The sequence below is a fragment of the Scylla paramamosain genome, chromosome 12 (assembly GCF_035594125.1).
Source record: "Scylla paramamosain isolate STU-SP2022 chromosome 12, ASM3559412v1, whole genome shotgun sequence".
NCBI classification, from domain to species: Eukaryota; Metazoa; Arthropoda; class Malacostraca; order Decapoda; family Portunidae; genus Scylla; species Scylla paramamosain.
The window spans coordinates 27,804,415-27,826,696 of record NC_087162.1 but is presented as its reverse complement, the minus strand read 5'-3'; the positions used below and the strand labels follow the sequence as shown (position 1 = coordinate 27,826,696).

Below are 22,282 nucleotides of genomic sequence, written 5' to 3'. Positions count from 1 at the left end.
TATAACAGGATGAAATTAATATAAAGATATGTCGTGATGGAGAGAGAGAGAGAGAGAGAGAGAGAGAGAGAGAGAGAGAGAGAGAGAGAGAGAGAGAGAGAGAGAGAGAAAAGTGTCTAGAATCCAATGAGATGAATCGATGAATCCTGGAGAAGAGTGATCGACGTTCCCCTCCACTTCCCTTCCTCACCACCACCACTACCACAGCTACCACTTGGCCGGCCACCACTAACACACACACACACACACACACACACACACACACACAAACACTGGACCATGTCTGATATCTTATTCACAAGGACCTTTCGTGCAGAGTCTGACCGTCCTGGCGACACGCAACGAACACATGACGACACACAGCATACACTCAACTATTTGTGCTTGCGTGCGTGTGCTTTGGGGAGAGAAGGGAATGGGGAAGGGCTTCAACGCATCATATAAAGCCCCTAAACAACACTAGTACATCTTCGTTCCCCGTAAATATCCTATCGCCTCGTGAACAAACTCGGTGTGGCGCGTGTTTCATTTAGTCACGTTTATTCTTCAGCGCAACCCGACCAGATTAAAGTGAGTTATTTGCTACGTGTGCTCACCTGGCTCAGGGTGGCGGGTGCGGCCTCGGATGGGGCTCAGCTCGGGGTCACACTGCTGGGGAGAGAAAAATGATGTCTAGTGATGTTATTGAGAAAAAAAATATCCCTTAGAACAGTTCTGGAAAGATTTTGTTATTATTATCATTGCCATCAATACCGATATCACTATTGCTTTAATCCTCATCACACATACACACACACACACACACACACACACACACACACACACACACAAGGAGAAAAGTCACTGAGAATAGATTTTTTTCCCTCTGTGTAATATATTTGGAGAGATCTTGTCCGGAGAAGAAACAAAATCTTCCTCATGAAACAAGATAGAAACTTTAATTCTGGAGGTGCGGGGATCAGAGCCTATGTCTGGACTCGCCTTTCCTCTGTGGGTACTTGTGACGCGCCGCTCAACTGACTCCAACGCCCCTCATCCTTTATAACGCTGCTCCCCGCTTCCTACTTCTCTTTACCTCTCCACGTCCCTTGTCTTCTTACTTCTACTTCCTCCCTCTTCCTACAACATTCCTCCTCTTCTCTCTCTCTTCTTCTTCTTCTTCTTGCATCCTTCCTCCTCTTCTCTCCCTCCCTATTCTTGTATTTTTCCTTCTCTTCTCTTCTCTTCCTCACTCTTCCTGCATTCTTCATTACTACTTTTACTTCTTCCCCCCCTTTTTTGCTCTCCTCCTTTTCTTGCTCTCTGTTTCTCCTCCTGTATTCTTCCTCCTCTTTTCTCTCACTCCCTCTTTTTGCATTCCTCTTCCTCCTCTCTCTCCCTCTTGCTGCATTTCTCCTCATCTTTTCTCTCTCCCTCTTCATGCATTTTTTTTGTTTTTTATTTTTACTTTTCTATCACCATGTTCATCCTCATATCCTTCCCTCATCTTTGCTCTAAATGGAAGGAGGAAGCTGTGTAGCGAGCGGGAGTACAGTAGGCTCATAACAATCTACTGGACCTGATGATCGTTATGTTCCCGACGTCTAGGGCTCTGCCGGTGATAGGTTGAATCCCTCTAGGCTCGGCGAGGGCTATCCATGCCTAAAAGATTGATTTCACCTTTACACAATTTCTCGCTGCTTCTATGGATTGGTCCCAGGGTATATTACATTGGTTAAGTTTCTCTCCTTCTCTCTCCTCTTTTGTTCCTTACCCAAATCGTTAGAAAAAAGTAGGGAAGAGTTTACCTGTGGGCTCATCTCATAACTCGACCCCGGGAACACTAACCCTGCGGGACGCAAACCATACTGGGCAGCTATAAAACAATAAGAACATAAGAACATAAGAAATAAGGGAAGCTGCAAGAAGCGACCAGGCTTACACGTGGCAGTCCCTGTATGAAACACTCCTACCTATTTCCATCTGTTATCCCCATCCATAAACTTGTCTAATCTTCTCTTAAAGCTCTCTAGTGTCCTAGCACTAACTACATGATTACTGAGTCCGTTCCACTCATCTACCACTCTATTTGAGAACCAATTTTTTCCTATCTCCTTCCTAAACCTAAATTTTTCAAGCTTGAACCCGTTATTTCTTGTTCTACCTTGGTTGCTGATCCTAAGAATTTTGCTTACATCTCCCTTGTTATAACCCTTATACCACTTAAAGACTTCTATCAGGTCCCCTCTTAACCTACGTCTCTCTAGAGAATGTAAATTTAACCGCTTCAACCTCGCTTCGTAAGGAATACTCCTCATCCCCTGAATCCTTTTAGTCATTCTCCTCTGTACTGATTCTAATAGACCTATATCTTTCCTGTAATGTGGGGACCAGAACTGCACAGCGTAGTCTAGATGAGGTCTGACCAGCGCCAAGTATAACTTTAATATTACTTCCGGCCTTCTACTTTTAACACTCCTAAAAATGAATCCTAGTACCCTATTTGCCTTGTTTCTGGCTTCTATGCATTGTTTCCCTAGACGGAGTTCAGAGCTAACTATAACTCCTAAATCTTTCTCGTACCCTGTACCTACCAGAGTTTGGGTGTTTAATGTGTACCTATTGTGTGGGTTTCCTCTACCTACGCTAAGCACTTTGCATTTATTGATATTAAATTGCATTTGCCATCTATCCGTCCATTCATTCATTCTATCTAAGTCTGTCTGCAAGGCGATGGCATCCGCTTCTGACCTAATTAATCTACCTATCTTTGTGTCATCCGCAAATTTACTAACATCGCTACTAATTCCACTATCCAAGTCAATACCTTTTAGAGTTTTCACCGCGTTTCTGAGGGTGGGTGAGGAGAGGAGTCCTGCGGATTCACGAGGAGCTTCACTCTGGTTCTGGCAAAGAAAGGCCGTGACGACACGCTCTCCCTTAAATACCACTGAGAGAGAGAGAGAGAGAGAGAGAGAGAGAGAGAGAGAGAGAGAGAGAGAGAGAGAGAGAGAGAGAGAGAGAGATTCACTTAATTTCATCAAGGACATCACCAGCCTGAGGACACGCAAGGAATATTAATCTGACAATGTAACACTGCTTCAGGAGCGTGAAAAGTAAGAGTGCTTTGTGTGTGTGTGTGTGAGTGTGTGTGTGTGTGTGTGTGTGTGTGTGTGTGTGTGTGAGGAGGGGGGGAAAGGAGGAAGGCAATGGGGGAGCTGGGAGGAGGAGGGATTCAGGGGCTGTGCTCGCTATGGAGACGTGGGAGGGGTGATGGTGGGATGAGGGAGGGCTGATGGAGGAGGGATGAGGGAAGGGTGATGGAGGAGGAATGAGGCTGAGAAAAGTGGAGGCGAATATGAAATACTTACGAAAGTGGAGAAAAATCGGGAAACTTGAAAGGATATCGGAATGAAAAGTTGAACGAGAGGAAGAACAGGTGGGTTAAGTTTTGCGATAAGCTCGGGTAAGGTATCATCTTCAGTCTGATTAAGTATTCACTACTGTACTTGTGATGTGATAGTGAAACATACTGGGTCACTTTGCAAAGGCATTAATTAGCACAAAACTGGAGCTGTGTGCAATAATAATTTTCTTTAGATCGATAGCCTCAATAGGGACCCGTAGAGATTTGTGGTCCCGGGCTAGCTGGAACCTCGGCCTGCCGTTATGAGTTGCCAGTTATGCATGAATAAATGAATTAAATAGATTAAAAAAAAAGAGGGTGTGTATAGCTGCATTAGCTGGCAGCTTCTCTCGGCCCTGCGTGGCAGTATTTTCTCTCGCACACTGCAACAAAAATGTATAACTGAGAATTCATACCGACAGGCAGCGGAGCCACCCAGCCTTGGGCCCCAATTCTCCACGAGTGCTACTTAAACGTACATACGTATACGAGTATAATAGCATAAGGAAGTGCAATACAACAACCAGAATGGCCGAATCCAAAAGTGTTCTTACATTTACACTAACCAATCTGGCTGCCCACACAGGAGTGACACACCTGTCCGCCCTCACACCTCGGACCCCTTGCGTGGTACTGGGCCGGATGATACGCAGGTCATATAGGCATGTCTTGAGGATCATCTGACCTGAAACCTATATGATCTGATTACCATCCGCCTCAGAACCAAGTGACTATAAACGCTCACCTACTACAGCAATGGTGCCGCTTCTAAAAGTACAGTGATGCCAAATTCATAATAGTTCCTTTTATCACCAGCTAGTAATCATCTAGTTGTCTATTTAATAGCTCTGTTAATTTAGCCAGTAGTCATCTAGTTATCACAACGAGGTTATTGCATATTTCTATAATAAACACACTGCTGATGCCACCATTAACTTAACTCATAACATCCCATCCTCGGAACAAGAAAATGGCGACTTCACGCCTGCTTCTCTAACCCTTACTTCATGGTGTCAACACGAATGACTGAATTGAAAGGTGAATAGAAGAAGCTGCGCATATAAATTTCAATGTTAGATGCTCAAGACGCAAATTTCAAGCGTGGTTACAGCTTCACTACCACCGCGTGAAGGTGATACACGCAGGACAGGTATAACATTTACATTCGGAGTCGAGAGGCTTTGCGGCAACAAGCAATTAGAGCTTGAGTGTAAAATCCATATACATGAATGGTGTCCTGTGCGAGGGAACCAGATGACGTGACCTTCACCACTAGAACTCAAAGGTGACTCAAAATACAACAAAGGCATTCAAATATTACGTTCTGGTGTACTCTATATTGTGCTGAGGGATTTGAAATTTCATGAGTGCTGAAAGGCCAAAATGCCACAAGTTATACACCACTCTATTCCCTTATTTACGTACACGTAATTTTTCAGCCAGTTGTGAAATGCGCAATATATTGCAGCGTCAGGAGGCACAAAGCCATTGTGATCTGTACACTAGGTGTGTGCCTTGTTAGCGAACATCTCGTGGTGGACATCAATGAGAGAGAGAGAGAGAGAGAGAGAGAGAGAGAGAGAGAGAGAGAGAGAGTGTGTGTGTGTTTCTGTGTGTTTATGCGCGCTAGTACATTTGTGCTGCAATGAGACGTGGCAGGCCAGGAAAGAATTACTATTTAGGTAAATATTTCAATACCGATTTCAAAACTGGCGTTCCGATACTTTAATCTGATAAATGTTTCAACCTGGGTTTCACGAAATAGCGAAATACGAGTAATAAACATTTTAGGCGTCAACGCAAAACAAAATACTGAAATTTTGAAGAGTAGGTTATTGTTCTCCGCCAGCCGGGCAGCAAGATCCCCGCCTGCCAGCCCGGGCAAATAACGCGCCTCACCTGCCACCGTGTCCGGGCTTATTAGAGCGATGCCAGGCGCCCCGCGTCCGTCAGCAATTCATCCTCCAGCAGCCGGCAAGATGAGGCGAGGAAATGTATGCACGGTGAAGTAGCTCTGGGAGTTATGCCTCGCGCAGTGACCCTCACAATTTCCAGCATGAAATTATGACGTGGAGTTGTCTAGGTGATCGCTTGGGCGCATTGTTAACACCTCTGGGGCGCAGAGTGTCTTGACAAATAGTCATGAATCGTAGACACATGGTCATGACTCACTTCCAGCATCACATGAACTAGTGTAATAAATGTGTGTAGCCTTCACTATTACAGGACCGGATCACCACCAGACAAATGTACCAGCTTGTTGGTGTAGGCACTGAGTAGGCACACAGCGGGAAGTAGGCCAGGAGCGGGAGAGACAAGCCGGCACGTCTTTCGATCATTGTCAGAAACTGGTGCTTGTCACATCTCATGAATTGTTGGCTGCTTTATGGTCTGCGTGTGTCAGTGTGTGTGTGTGTGTGTGTGTGTGTGTGTGTGTGTGTGTGTGTGTGTGTGTGTGTGTGTGTGTGTGTGTGTGTGTGCCTGTCGATCTATTTTTACGAGAAATAGTAGAAACAGACCTGGCAATATCGGAATGATTTAATTTGTGGTCAGTGTTGCATGCAAAATACACGTTAATACTACAGAATCATAAGCCGATTGATGTTGTGTTGTTTTCGTCGTTTTTTTTTATAATTACATCAAAGAGCAAAGCAAAATACGGAACAATATATATACGGACGCGCCTGATGTTCGGAAATAAAATTGTACACGAATGACGCTCGTGCACCGGACCGTGTCTTCCCGCAGCGAGTGTGCGGCGCGCCAACACAAGTCACACAGAATCACCACAAAACATGTTACTTGCTATTCTCCATCAAAAATGTTCCATAATACGACTAGATTGCACGCCATTTTCTCAGCTTTCCCTAGCAGTGCATTAAGCTAAGTACATTACAATATTTGTTTAGACTGACGTAATTTAGTAAATCCAGCATCTTTGTTCAGGATAACTCCGCGAGGCTCTTAAGCCCCTGGGCTCTTCTTTAATGTGTTTCGCACACTACTTGTTGCCTCTCTGATCTCGCCTGCCACTTCAAATTAACACTCGGCTCTTACAGCAGCATTACTTGCGCCGGTGAAAAAAAAATAAAAGCAACAAATAAGCAGTGAAGAACACTTCATAACTGAACAGAAAGAAGCCCTCCTCCGTGCACCTAATTAAATCACTACACAGTCCTGCATTGCGATTTGAAGGAAAATACAAACATTTATTTTGGCTCGAGTGAGGCTGATTTCTGAGTGTTAAGGAAGATCTGACGGTAGACAAAGGCGGCGAGGCGGGAACTCGATGTTTAAGGCGAGCGGAGATCTTCAGGGAGAAGGGTAAAGCGAAAATGTCTTGAAGGCTCTGCTTGATATTCGAACTTACACCAAATGAATTAACGGCATGGGCAACTCAACAAGTCAAGACAACTCATACTGGATCTCACTTACATTTCTGTGCTGATATATCATACACCGAAAAAGTACTGTGTATATCATGAAGGAGGCATGAATGCACCAGGATTAGTTATTCATCTTAACATCTCGCGGTGCTCGGCGATGTCCAGACGACTCGTGAACACACCATGAGCAGTATTTCACGAGAGGCAAGCACCAGAAAAAATTCCTGCCAACAAGTGGTGGAAGTGTGGCAGCAGTGTCTTCATGAAGCACCCTCATCATTATACCTGTCCTGTACTGAGCTGATACATGAAAAAAATAACGAATATCTTCTTCCTAGCTTCAGGAGCCGCGGTGTGTACCTATCATAAAAGATCTTGTATAATCTTCATTACGATCTAATGCCTCTACGAATCCTTAATGAATGTTATGATGAGTCCAGTGTTTCATGCATCGCTCGCTTCAATAGTGTGCTCTAATTTACCTTTCACAAGCAGAGCATGGTGAGAATTTTATAATGATGTTGAATTGAGACATCAAAAATATTCCGTGTAATATCATACATCGCTAAGTAGGGCGGGAGTGCTGTGTGTTTTAATGCTAGTTAAGCTTATTACCTCCCTTATCAGGTCAAGGCTTTGCTGCAGAAAGATAAACGTAAAAAATTGACAATAATAATGATAATGATAATAATAATAATAATAATAATAATAATAATAATGATAATGATAATGATAATGATAATAATAATAATATAATACAACAACTAAAACAAGTGACAACAGCAAGACCTAAGGGCATGAAGAAGTAAACACGCTGAATGGCAAACACAGGCACACGTGCATAAATAAAAAAAAATAATAATAATAATAATAATGGCGCTTTATTGAAAACTGGCGAAAGAAGATGCAGAGAGAGAGAGAGAGAGAGAGAGAGAGAGAGAGAGAGAGAGAGAGAGAGAATTACAATCATTATTCTTCGAGCATATAATTGAATTCCCTAGATTAAATGGTAGAGTTTTTACTTAAGAGGAAACACATAACATTTTTTTCCTAGTTCATAAAAGCTTTTTCTAGAAATACTTATATTGTACATGACATTACGTACACAAATGGTAAAAAAAAAAAAAAGTTAGCTTCTACTATTGTCGACAGAAAACCTTAGAATCCTTTACCCGTCACCCTGTTTGTCAGCCACACACAAAGCAGACGACAGTGGGGGACGATGTGTTTACTGTGCTGTGAATAAGGAACGTAAGAAGGCAACTCGTCACTCTTCCCTGACAACCTCCGCGTCTCCAGGTAATCAATCGCACAGGTTAGGCCTAGTGGTTGTTTTGGTACTTAATATACAGAACTTCGCCTTTCACATGATTTCGAAGTACATAAGTTATTTAGTAAATGTAATATACGCATTAGTGTCTCGTGTGACAGATATACATGTCAAGTTGAGATCCTATTCAACATTATGGAGTTTTTAGTGTGTGTGTGTGTGTGTGTGTGTGTGTGTGTGTGTGTGTGTGTGTGTGCGCACTGATCGTCTCTCCAAACTGAACCTCATTACATCAGGAACAACTTAACACTCTCCTAATTAACACTCTTCCCCCGCCCCCACCTCTCTCTCTCTCTCTCTCTCTCTCTCTCTCTCTGACTCGCTCACTCACACACTTCATATCAATCATCCTGTTATCCATTACATACATAACACAACCCCTGCTCTCTTAATTCTCTTCCACACCATGTAAACTTTTAGCACCCTCTTCGTTACCCAGCACTCTCTCTCTCTCTCTCTCTCTCTCTCTCTCTCTCTCTCTCTCTCTCTCTCTCTCTCTCTCTCTCTCTCTCTCTCTCTCTCTCTCTCTCTCCACCGAGCATTAAACCTTTCCCATTAGAATGTAAAATACCAAGCCTGGCAGTACAATCATGGCACTCATCCCTGCCACTCCTGTACCCGCCAGCCTCCCTCACCCTCCACTACCTTGATATCGCTGTGTCCACCTGCCTGCTTCCCTACCTCTAGTGTTTGCCTGGTTCACTTCTGTCCGGAGGTGAGAGCATGTGAGGGTAGTGATGACCTGTGCTATTCCATTTGTTGGCCTGAAGCTCGCACTCTCAACTAAGGGGACACTTCTAAAAATTTGCAGGCCACGTTCTCATTTCTAGATGTGTTAGAAGGGTTAGAAAGGTCTGCAGCGATAGTTTTCGTGACGTAAGAAAGACCTGTCTTGCTGTATGGTATGGAGGCGATACCCTGACAAAAAGACGCGTAGACTTGGAGGTGGTGGAGTTGATGTCTCGATATTCACTTGCAGTAACGGAGAGGGGCATCAGGAAACGACTCTATTAGAAAGACGGTAAAAGACGGTACATGTACGAGGGTTGGGAGGAAAAGCGAGAGAGGCGAGACGAAGATGGGAATGTGCAAAGGAGAGATACAGATTATATTGGGAAGAGGATACTGTGGATGAGGTTGCCACGGAGGACAAAAGGAAGGCCGAGGAGATTCATGGACGCCGTAAAGAACATGCAAAAGTGGGAGTGACTGATAGGGAGGCAGAAGATAGAGGGAGGTGGAGATGATCCGGTGTGGTGGCGACCCATGACAAGGGCAAGCCGAAAGAAGCTTAGGTCTTCACTTCTCAAGGGTGAGTAATTTTGTTCTATTTTTGTAGGTGTGCAAAGGTTTGTTACTCGTTATATCTTAGTACAGCACAGTTACGTAGATCCACGCATACACACATGTAATCTCTCTCTCTCTCTCTCTCTCTCTCTCTCTCTCTCTCTCTCTCTCTCTCTCTCTCTCTCTCTCTCTCTCTCTCGCGACGAAACGTGAGCCGTGTTTATCACCAGCGAAACGGAAACTCGCTCACAGCGCCAACTGCAGGCAGGCAGTCATCATTAATGCGAACAACTTTGTCCCTCGCGCCGGTGAGCCGCGGACACCCAGGGACATGTCGCCTCTCTCAATATTAATTAACACCCGTGTCTCTCGTCCCACGTCGCCAAGTGCAATATAAGACAATAGCCACACACAAACACATACACACACACACACACACACACACACACACACACACACACACACACACACACACACATAATATTTAAGTGTTGAGGTCTTACCATATTTTCTTGATAAGTTTTAAGTTAATTTTAGAAGTGACAAGAAAGGGGGTCAAAGAGACGCGTAGCCAGGGACACATTTCAGGCTTCATGGTTCGCCAAGATGACAAGAAAACATCAAAGGAGAGACGGACACGGCAACCGCCTTTGCATGTCTGAGTTGAGCCTTGACAACCAATCAAGTGCTGCTGCCTGTGAAGTGCGTGTTGATATCATGATATAAAGACGAATCAAATATGTTTAGCGAAACACGATGAAAAAAAAAATGAAAAAAAAGCAAACCTTCGAGGCTACACTCCTTCAACGCAACAGACACTGCACAGCAAATTGTAGGCAAGATTTCTTTCTGCCGTGAGGAAAAGAAGGTGGAAACAGCAAATACGGCCAGCCAGTGTACAAGCACAATATTCGTAGTCCACCGAAGCTTTGGGAGCCACGTGAAGAACCAATAGAGGCACCGCCAAGGGATTCTGTCGCTAACTCGAGTCTCGCCGAGAAATATATCGGTAGTTGTTTCGCGGGAAAATATTCTCAACTTCTGCCTCTGCAAGTGGAAGACAAACTCCAAGTTCTCTCTGGCATGACTCGCTGGAGGGCGAGACGCCGGCTACGGTGCTGGGGAGGAAAATCCTAGATCCTGGAACCGTCACTTGAAATCGGACTGCAATCTTAAAGGCCATCAATCGTGTGTCCTCTGAGCCACCTGTCACTGCCAGGCGAGAAGCTGCTGCATCATGCTCTCAGGGAGGAGCGCGGCCCTGCGTGGCGGGTGTCCGAACACTGGCACTGTATGCTGGATCACGCCTTCACTTCCTTCGGGTCGTCGTGAACGTGAATCGTGTCAAAAAGAAAGCTTTCTCTATGGAAAAATGCAGCACACTCACACCTGACACGCTCGTTCCTCATAACAGTAAAGGTAAAGCACACAATTAGTAATCAAGAGAAGGCGCTGGAAATTAATTAACACTGCAGAGAACTGGGCCACTGCTCCAGGCTGCCACCCACGCGCCTGACGGTCAGCTGCCGCCGCGCCAGACAACACGTCCCCAGCCTTTACTTGTCTTACACAACCGTGTATCATCTGCACCGCGACGATTGCTTATATATATATATATATATATATATATATATATATATATATATATATATATATATATATATATATATATATATATATATATATATATACATATATATATATATATATATATATATATATATATATATATATATATATATATATATATATATATATATATATATATATATATAGAGAGAGAGAGAGAGAGAGAGAGAGAGAGAGAGAGAGAGAGAGAGAGAGCATTGTTCTTGATCCTGCACTCATGATAATGCGTCATGCCACTAATGAGCAGCCAGCCTTTTGGATTCACTGAAACGGAAGTGCCTCAGTTGATAAAGCCTCTGCCAAGTGGGCGGAGAAGCATGGGACGGTATTTTTTTCTTATTTTTCCAGGGAATGTTGACTGCCTACATATCAAGGACTCATCTGTGGGTAGCCAGGGACTCATCTGTGGGTAGGCAGAGACTCATCTGTAGGCAGCCAGTACAGTACAGAGATGACTTTTCCAGCACGAGGGCGTATGTTATGCACCCTTTAATCCTAAAGATAAAAACTCCATAACTCAACACGGCTTGCACTCCTGCAATCAGACATGCACAGGCAGCCAGCTGGGGGAAGCTCGCCATGCACAAAAAATAAATATTGGCATTTTTTTCCATACGCATTGTCAAATCTGTAGTTCAACTTTCAAAAAAGTTTAGGCAAATTAAGGAAACCTCCAATGCTTACCACTGGACGCTCTTCTCAAGGCATCCAATACAAAAGGTGGACTCTTCTGGGTCACTTCCACATAACGTACTCCTTCCCATCGCCTTCAAAATATTCCGACTCCATTTTGGGTGTAATTTCTAGTGTTCTATGCCCTTTTGCCCCTCGAAAGATTTGCAATTGTGACAGAATCCTCACACAGTCCTTCATGAACTTGTCTACGTGCACAGGACGAACCTGGTTAAACTTTTCATATTGGTGGAAGTCTACCTTAATTCAGCGCGTCTAGAAAAAAAAAGAAAAAAAGAAAAAAAAAAAGGTAGGAGTGATCTAATCTCCTGAAATACTGTTCTATATCTTTAACATTCTGTCTTTCCTTCTAAAGTTGTTTTTGTCGAGTTTCTCCGAGTAAGAAAAATTACAGCTCCTCTGATCACCAGATTGGACTTAGTGAAGAGTAAAAATACTTGTGATTCTCTTCCTTTCCTGGTCTTCTTTTGAGAAATTTGGTGAAAATTTAGATATCGTCTTGGACATTGTGAAAACTTCCGCCAAGGGTCACAGTATCTTTTTGATTTCCGGATATCTCTCCTGTGGATGTCAGACCTTCCTTTGCACCTTCAACTCGAGTTCCCCCTCTTACCGGTAGTACATACAGCTCCTGCGATTCAAGTGGTCTCAATTCTTCTTGACTCATCCAACATAGAGCATCACGTCCTTTACACTCACTAAATTATCCACATTCCATCCAAGCCTATACTAAATCTTTCAGCGTAATTTACATGAACGCTCTCAACAGCATAATCCAAAACTGAGAAAGACCTCCATTACTTTTGAATAGGGCGGGAAAACCTAATTTTCCTCAGTGCCTCACCAGTTTAATTAATCCATCTGTCATCCTGAAAAGACGCTGCAGGCAAGTATCTCCTCTTTTTTAACACCCAGCCAGTATCTTCTCTACAGCGAGCATCCCTTCATATCCTTCACTAGAAATGTGATGTGGAAATTTCATAAACTTTTATCGTGGGCAAATCAGATTCGGTGTTAAACGTTCTGTATCAACTTCAATTCACTTTTTTTACTGTCTCTGTGAGGTGTTGGGATATTCATATAATATTCAAAGTGTTCCTGGCTTCCATGTGAGGAGGATTATGGGACAGGCCTGGCTTAAAGGGCGACGGAACGCGGCCTCTCCATTTTACCGCTACATGGTGCCTCGTTACCTATTGGATGAACCACAGCTCTCAGGTTCCTCAGTGCCTCACACACAGCACGTCTAAACACAGTAATTCAGGTTTTCCGCCACACTGATTACCCTTCTCTACCTGACTGCCACTGACTTGCCACAAACTACCGCAACTTGCTAACTGTACGCCTCGACTCCCTCCCACATACTACAAGCTGCGTCACATACATCGCCACATCAATACAAGATACAATATTTTTTCTACTTAGTTATCTGTGCATTCACTCTCCTGTGTCCATATTAATAAAGCAAAAGATGACCAATATTTCACTTATTTACCCGCCAATTACGTTTCTCCTGTCCGCACCAATAGAGGAAGAGCTTGTCAGTATCTTTATTTGTCTGTCTATTCGTTCTATTCTGGTCATGTCAATAAAGCAAGTGATGTCTGTGTTCGTTAATCAATTGTCTTTCGTCAGTCCTTATCAATAGAGGATGTAACAAGTATCTTTACTAATACATCACCTTCATTGTTCAAACTCTGCAACAGTGTCCTTCTCAATTCTTTCTTTCTTCATGCAAATCAAGAGTTCTTCAAGAGGAAAGTCTCTAAACACCGAGGGAGCTGAACTAACTTTTTTTATTCTTTTCTGTAATGTTTTCTGACTTTTGCATCTCCCTTTAAGATAGTGGAATTTAACTTTTTTTTTTTTTTTTCGTTCATTACAAGGATGCTCCACAGTCACTGGTTACGTTCCTCTTGTTGTGGAGGAATTAGGTTGGAAAAAAAAGAAGTGGAAATGAGAAAAGTTCATGCTTGGATAGAGTCGTGACTGAAAAGATAATAGTCGGTTCATTCATTTTCAGCCTTATCTGTTGAAAATCCACATGTTACACACTAATTTACTTATTACATCTTAAGTATACCACAACCCTAAGGAAGTATCTTACACAGTGATACTATGGCTGCCACCTGGCGCTGACCAACTCTCGGTAGATCAGGTAAGGGATAAGCACGCCAACCCCGTGTACTTTTTTTTTTTTTTTCCGGAGTTTGTTTCTCCTCCCCAAGCAACAGGGCACAGCTCCCGATTTACAACAGGTACGATACCTAATCACTGCCAGTTGAACAGGGGCTACATTGCAAAGACGCCCGCCCAAAGACTTCTTCGTGGGGTCGGGAATCAACCTGAGCCCTCTCGATTGTAAAGTGGGCGCTCTAACCACTGCGAGTAAAAGTGTCTGCATTTCTGTTTCTGATTCCACGTCTGTCTCCACTCCCGTCTTCTCTCTCTCTCTCTCTCTCTCTCTGACAGAAGGTCACCCAAATGGCAATATTGGAATAAGTAAGGTCGGCACAAGGTCGATCGACTTACAGCTGAGTGCCGGGCCGATGACCTCTTTCTGCTTAATTTGCCTTCACTCCAAAACGGCTCAGGTTACATTTTAGCGCCATAACGAGAGAATGTCGCGCCCTGCATGTTAATATCCACTCCTCCCCCCCGTCCACTCTCCTCCACGCCTCCCTCCCCTCCTCCACTCACTCCTCCCTCCACCTCCCCGTGCATGAGACGACATTGACGATAATGACGATGAGGATGATAATGAAGATGATAATGACAGTGATGACGAGATTACTGCTCTTAATTGTGATGATATTGTTGATGGGTATGTTAATGACGGTAACGATCGTGACTAAAATGATGATGATGATGGGAAGATAAGCAGTACGGTCTTAAATGAATAGCTGGGGCAATGAACAAACACCTTTACGTTACAGATCAATGGGTCTTGCAGCAAAGCGTCAATAGGAAGGGAGGTTTCCAGGAAGTGCAACTTGATGTTCGGGAGTATACATAAAGTACTAGTATTCTGAGTCACCGATAGATGGCAGGAGTCTTGTGCCACTTCTGTTCAGCGAGGAAGATAGCAGTGGTTATTGTTCATGCGAATCTGGAATACGTGAGTGTAAATATGTATGTGGGAGATACAAATAAAAACATGAATGAATGGATGAAGAGATAAAGCAGGGATGGCACAAACTGGCAGACAAACAAAAAGACAGACAAAGGGAGTGAAAAATAGATAGAATGAGAGAAAGAAAGAAAAAAGAAGGAACTGAAAGAACAAAGAAACAAAGAAGGAAAAAAAGAGAAGGAGCAGAACGGCAGAAAGAAGTGGAAAAGGAAGATGAATAAAGAAAGGAAAAAGAAGGAAAGAGGAGAATAAATAGGTAAATGAATAATATCGTTAATAAACAAACAAACATCAAAGAGTAAAGAAGTCCACAGAACTAGAAAATATAAGTAGATAAACGAAATGCAAAATTAAAAAAAAAATGAAAAATGAAAAAAATAATCCATAAATAAACAAATAAATAAATACGCACGCACGCACACAAAAAAGAATAAATAAATAAATAAATAAAAACTGCAACGCCGGATTTAGTTCTGGCATCGGACGGACAAACATTTAAAGATCCCTCAGAGACAGCAAGGGGATTTGATTTTCATCCTATAGTACAAATACAACATTCGTTTACCATCTGACCAATCCATTTAATTTTATTTATTTATTTATTTATTTATTTTTATTATTCACACAAAACTCAACATGGCTATATTTTTCCATCGAACCACTATTTTATACATATATATATATATATATATATATATATATATATATATATATATATATATATATATATATATATATATATATATATATATATATATATATATATATATATATATATATATATATATATATATATATATTTTTTTTTTTTTTTTTTTTTTTTCGAACGTGATTCAATATTGTTCCATTTGATTTATTGGTATCATTTTTTCAATTTATTTTTATTCTTTTTCATTGAGGTCACAGCGCCGCAACATGCCAAGATGAGCAAGAGAGGCCGCGTGTTCCAGTCTTGTCAATTCAGTTCGCAATAAGTGAAGAGCTTTGGGGGAAAGAAAGGAGGTCGCTGAATGTCCTCAGGTTCTTCAGAGGGTTAAGGATTCGTACAATATCAACCCTTCACTGAGCTAGGTTAAGGAGAAGAGAGGAGAGGTGAGGGTAGACAAAGAAGAAAAGAGAAAAGAGAAACGAAGCGAGGAGACAGCAACAGAAAGCAAGAGAAGAGAAAAGCGAAGGAAAGAAAACAGAATACAAAATAAGGCAAGAGAGATAAAAGAAGGCGAAACAAGGAGAGGAAGTAGAAATAAAAGACGAAACAATAAAAGACAAGAAAAGAAGAGAAGAGAAAAGGAGGGAAGCGAATCACTCTTGTAACATTGTGGTGCATGAGTGAGCTGGGGCAGAACGAAGCTTTCTTTCTCCCTATAGACTCCTTTAATATTCAACGTATACAACAACAACAACTGTATCTCTGTTTCGAGTTATTCCAGCGACCAGCGGGGAGTAAAAAAGAAAATGTAAAGCAATCACTATCGCTACGCAGACTTGGCAGCGACTATTCTATTGCATCGAGAAAACTTTGGGATGGCTTAGAGAGACAGTCATCGCGCGCGTGTGTGTGTGTGTGTGTGTGTGTGTGTGTGTGTGTGTGTTCGCGTGCATGTAGAAGAAAAATAAGGGCAGCTTTTTTTTATTATTTCATTTTCAAACTTCTCATGAAATTTCCCTGCAGGATAGTCCATCGTGCCAGCGTGATATATTTTAACCATGCTTCCAATCACCGGTGCAGGTGCAGGGCGCCGGTGCAGGTGATGGAGGAAAGTTAGAGTGCACAGGTAGTGGGAAGCAGGACGTGGAGGGAAGAGTATAAATGCCTACCGGGGATTTAGTTCCAGTTGATGGGCGTACCCTGAGGAGACACTGCTAATGAGTCCCTGGTTGTGTGTGTTTTTTTTTTTTTTTTTATATCTTTCATATATTTCACGGAATGCAAACTTAACAATGATGTACCTGCAAAAAAGGGGCTTTATCAATCAGTATGAGAACCACGCGTGTCTATAACTGCGTTCACTTCATCTGGTTTATGGTTATTGGAGTGTCAGGCGGCAGGGAGGCGTCCGGGTTGCTTTAATGACCACGGTACGCCGGGCGGGACAGGAAGGAATATTTCATGATTGGAATATTGCTCGGGGTAAAAAACATCCTCCGTGCTCCTTCACTCGGTGTAATTACGTGACGACTAAAAAGCTCGCGTCACCAGCACGATTTCCTCGGGGCATCAACACCACGCCATGACTCTCCTTCAAACAGTTCCCCACTTCACATACCTTCACCTTTTGCGCCAAGTGCCCACGGCGATCCCAGCATGCGGGGATTACTGTGTTTTTTGCGCCACTGTGTCTGCTTATCTGTTTTACCAACGGGGTCACGCAACACCAGTGCAATCCTCTCTTCCAATTAGTAGTGCAACAGAGTGAAAAGCTAGAGCGAGAGAGAGAGAGAGAGAGAGAGAGAGAGAGAGAGAGAGAGAGAGAGAGAGAGAGAGAGAGAGAGAGAGAGAGAGAGAGAGAGAGAGAGAGAGAGAGAGAGAGAGAGTGTAAAATTCAGGAAGGGGAAAAAGAGGAAGAGGACAGGCTAATACAAGGCATGAAATATTAAAGTCCAGGTCGGTCCAATCTAACCTAGCGTAACCCATGCCAGGGTATGTGTGTGTGTGTGTGTGTGTGTGTGTGTGTGTGTGTGTGTGTGTGTGTGTGTGTGAAGAGTAGCTGTGAAAGACGAGGACAAGAAGGACGAGGAAAAGAAGGAAGAAGTAAGAGGAGAAGGAGAAAGAGAAGAAGGCTGCCAGAATATGCAGGCTAAATTACCTCCACCAGTCACCTGTAGCATCCAGGAGTAGCTCAGGTGAGGCCTCGTGCAGCATGGACGTTACTCGCGCCAGGCTTAGGGAAGTGACGGCACAAAGGCGCTGGCTGGCAAGGAGGCACAGTATAATGTCTTGTTTCCTGCCTTATTTCCATCCATTAGATTCACATCCTACCTTTTGTCGAGTTGAGAGAGGAATGAGTTACCTCTGTTAAGGGTAATGGACGAGAGAGAGAGAGAGAGAGAGAGAGAGAGAGAGAGAGAGAGAGAGAGAGAGAGAGAGAGAGAGAGAGAGAGAGAGAGAGAGAGAGAGAGAGAGAGAGAGATTCAACACAGTGATCTAGAAAAAAAAAATAAAAAACTACACTCGCTAAATACACGTAAATGTCAAAGCACAACAATAAATTCATGTATATATGTATTCATCTATACACGTAGGCACACACACACACACACACACACACACACACACACACACACAAACACGAAAACAAGAAAAATCATACACCCACAGGTTTGTTAAAACATGGCTGCTAAAAAAAAAGAAAAAAAAGACACACACGGACACAACACAGACAGGTGAAAAAAAAAAATGCATAACAAATAAAAAAAAAGTTTCCGAACAACCAAACCCTGTGATTCCTCGCGTACCTTGCATTCTACACAATTCACAGTAATTGCAACCTGAGTCAGACCATGAATAAAAGCTTCACGTCGCCCACACACACACAGACACACACACAAAAACAAGCAAAACAATACAAAAACAGTAACAAAACACAGGCGGCAGAGAGCGCGACACAACACGATCATAACAGTGAAAGCAGTGATAGCAAGGGACAGAACTGTGCGGTGCTGCGGCGGGCGGGCGAGGGAAAGAGGGAGGAAGGAATAGCCAGGCAGGGATGCAAGGAACCTATGCCACCTATACCAGCAAGGGCCTGTGATTGTACACATGTAAAGGAAGGGAACGAAGGGTAGAAAATAAAGGAAAAGGGGTCAGTGAGAGGGGACAGGAGGGTGGTTAAAGGGACAGCAAGAGGGATAAGTGAGGGCGGAACAGCGCGGAAGGTGAATAAAATCAGTGGTTGGGAATGAAAAGATGGCGAGAGGGGAGGGATCAAGGCAGGGAGGAGAGGGAATGGTGGACAAGTAGGTGGGTGAGGGGAGTGGGTGTGCAGGATGACAAGGGTAACGACTGGAAGGGACCTGTGGGTGGAGGGAAGGGGGATGTGGTCAGGGAGAAGGAAGGGATGGTCTCGGTGTGTGTGGGGGCGGGGAGGGAAAGAGCTGAGCGCTATGCAGTCATAAACGTCAGGAATATTTCTGGTTCACTGGGCAGAGTAGCGGCAGGCGTGATATATTTTCGCAGAGTTGGGTGGGACCAGGGAGCGGAAGGGACGACATGTGAAAATTGTCTCAAAGGAACGCTACAGTCGCCCTCATTCCCTGCCTCCAGTCATCACCGTGCTCTTCCTTCCTTCCTCCCTTTCCTTTCCTGCTTGCCTCCGCTACTCTCCCTCCCTCCGCTCCCCTCCCTGCCGTCTTCCTTCCTTCCCTCCGTGCGCGGCTGCGGAGTTAATAATACAAGTGTAAATACAAAGGCACACACACACACTACCAGAACTGCCGCGTAAATAATGGCCTCGTATCTAGACTTACGGACGAAATTCCTGATAATACCAACACAGCGAAAGCGAAAATTAATACGAACGCTCTCACACACACCCACCCGCAGACACACACACATACACACACACACACACACAAGCTATACATCATGAAAAAACCAACACACCAATATAGCCAGCCGTCTGATAACGCAGCAGGACCCCAAAAATACTCACCCTCCCCTTCCCCAAACCTCCCCAAACCTCCCCATCAAACGCCTCTTCATAACACACCAATAGCAAAAATACATGGACATACGGGGTCATATTTTCGGATGATAATGTGCCAACAGCAAAAATAAACAGACAAATGGCGCTGGTGCTTGATAATGGCACACGAACCCGCCCCGGCAGAGACGTACTGGCCGCCAATCAAATGATGCCACACAAAGAACATAAATACCCCGCGCACGACCCCCTTGTCGCACAATAACGCGCGATCAGCTAAAATTGAGACGCAGGACGATATTATGTCATTGTTAGCCGTAAGGAGAGTCATAATAACCCAATATACGAGCGGGGAGTAAATCGCAAAGAACACGGTAACTCGCCTCCGTTGTATCTGGTTACGTGCTAAGGTATACGGCCCCGCTGTCCCCCCGCGTGGAGTTATGACCCCCAAACCTGGATATATGACCAGATATTTGGAGAGTTATGGCTGCCGTACGCTCTCTCTTCATTTAGCACGACGCTGGAAACTATATTTGACCCACTGTGAATCCTCCCCCACCCCACACCTTCCCGCCACGAAGAGGTACACACACACACACACACACACACACACACACACACACACACACACACACACACACACGGAAAGGAAGTCATAACAGAGAGATCTACGCGGACAAGAGCGAGCTTCAATCTGTTACCCTCAGATTGATGTATGTGCGCAGCCAGCCGCCATGGTAACTAGTTTGCCATTAAATTAACAAATAATTTAGGCAATCAATTAGAGTGGCAGCAGCAGAGACCAGGCATTGGGTGCGCACCTTCAGCCGCCGCACCATCAGTCACTGCAGGCCGTCAGCAGTTCACACTCCGCAGCAGAAGCGCCACCTCCTCAATTCACGTGTTGGAGCTTTGTAGTTTGTTTTGCGTATTTGCTTCTCCGCCCTGGTGCACTTCGCTCTCAGTGGTGTAGGTTCAGACAGCTGACATATGAATGATTAAAGGTGAGTTTGCATAATTAAACACACATTGAGCAATGGTGGAATCTGGCGGAGTATGATACAATAACCCGGGAGCTGTAGCGCTGTTCAGCATTCCTTTACTTTTGTGACCTAGCTGGCCATAAATCAGAATATTTTGTTCCAGAATATAGCTGCAACATCCACGTTGCCATGGTCTCCCTTCCCTACGTCCACTCAAGCACCAGTTTATTGTCCCCTTCACAGCGAATGATAAGCACTTTGGTGGGCTATAGGAGGACTTAGGGAGGTGCAAGAGTGGACTACGCGCCGTTGATCCAAACTAAGATGCGTGGTGCGGAAGTTAAGGTCACGTTCTATTATTGTTGCTATTCTGGAAACTAAACACAGGTTGGAATTTTACCACAAAGCCCGCTAATGCAAAGTAGTGGAGGAAATAAATGGGGTAAGTAATATTTCCCGTGCTGCAGTTTCAAGGAAAAGTTAGATTTTCACCTGATGCTGCGGATTAATGAGAAAGTTATTCAATTAACAGGAACACACGCCCACACACACACACACATACACACACACACACACACACACACACACACACACACACACACACACAGGAAATAATTAATACAGTGCTGAGAGCCGCCGCACTCATTATATTTTTACAATTAAAAATAATCATCCCATGATATTTATTTTCGCAGTTGTCTTTGTGGTGCGGACACGAGACGACCACTGCCGCTAAGTCTCGCCGCGCCATTACCGGAATGACTTAACCTTTAATGAAAATGCCGAGCGTAGCATTCCCAAGCACCGAGAAGTAATGCCAGAAAGGCGTTACTCCTCCTCCGGGCAAGTAATATACAACAAAACACACACACCGGACCACTCCCCACTCCCCACTCCCCCCCTCCAACACCCACACACACACACACACACACACACACACATTCTTAACGTAAACCCAAAAGAAGGATTTCGTTCCCTGGATTAGGAGGGTTTTAAACTTTGCTCTTATACAAGGGTGTTTTATATGAGTATCTAATACCACAGTGGCGTCCGGCGCAGCTGTGTTCTTGAGGTGACCTTCGGGGGACTGGCAACGCCTCTTCCACTGGACTCGCCTTCCCCACCTCCCCTCACTCGTCCCCAGCTATCTACATCCGCCACCACCACCACCACCGCCATCGCCACCGCTATTCAGACAATAGGCAGATAGTCTCTCTCCGTCATGCACGTATACACACTCACTTCCACGAGCATGTACTTGCATTTTCGCAATTGTACGGCGCCTGTTTTACTGTCCTTACAATCACGGACACAATACCGTCACTAGCATGCATTACTGTCCTCCTGTCATTTTGCGCCATGTGTCCTGCACAACCCAATTCCCACCACCCACCCTTACCCCGATTCCGCACCATCCATAACCCAATACTCCGTCACCCAATCCCATACTATCCAAGACCCATTTCACATCCTCACCTCGATCTGCCATCCACCACCCGACCCTCCCTCACCCCTCACCCCCTACCATCCAAAACACACCGTACATCCTCATCCTTTTCCCCTATCATCCAAATCCAATCACACACCCTCACCCCGAACCATCCACCACTCACTGTGTCCCCTCAGCCCTCACCAGGACCATCCAAGACCAAACGCGCACCCTCACCCAGTTCCCTACCATCCAACACTCTCCATCGCTTGTCACAGGAGTCCAGGCGCCCTCCCTCCTCCAGCAGCCCCCACACAGCCCGCACAAAGCCTCGCGACCTTGAATTATCCTCACGCATCGTTCCTCTCAATCGATATCAGA

General features: G+C 44.3%; 1 long non-coding RNA gene across 2 annotated transcripts in view; it reads right to left on the bottom strand.

The window, feature by feature from the left end:
- Nucleotides 1-574: 574 nt before the first annotated feature.
- LOC135105475 (uncharacterized) overlaps nucleotides 575-22,282 on the bottom strand; it is a 106,002-nt gene continuing 84,294 nt past the window's right edge. For both annotated transcript variants that reach the window (XR_010270862.1, XR_010270861.1), the window contains exon 4: nucleotides 575-651. This is a non-coding gene — a long non-coding RNA (uncharacterized LOC135105475). The remainder of the gene's footprint in view (nucleotides 652-22,282) is intronic.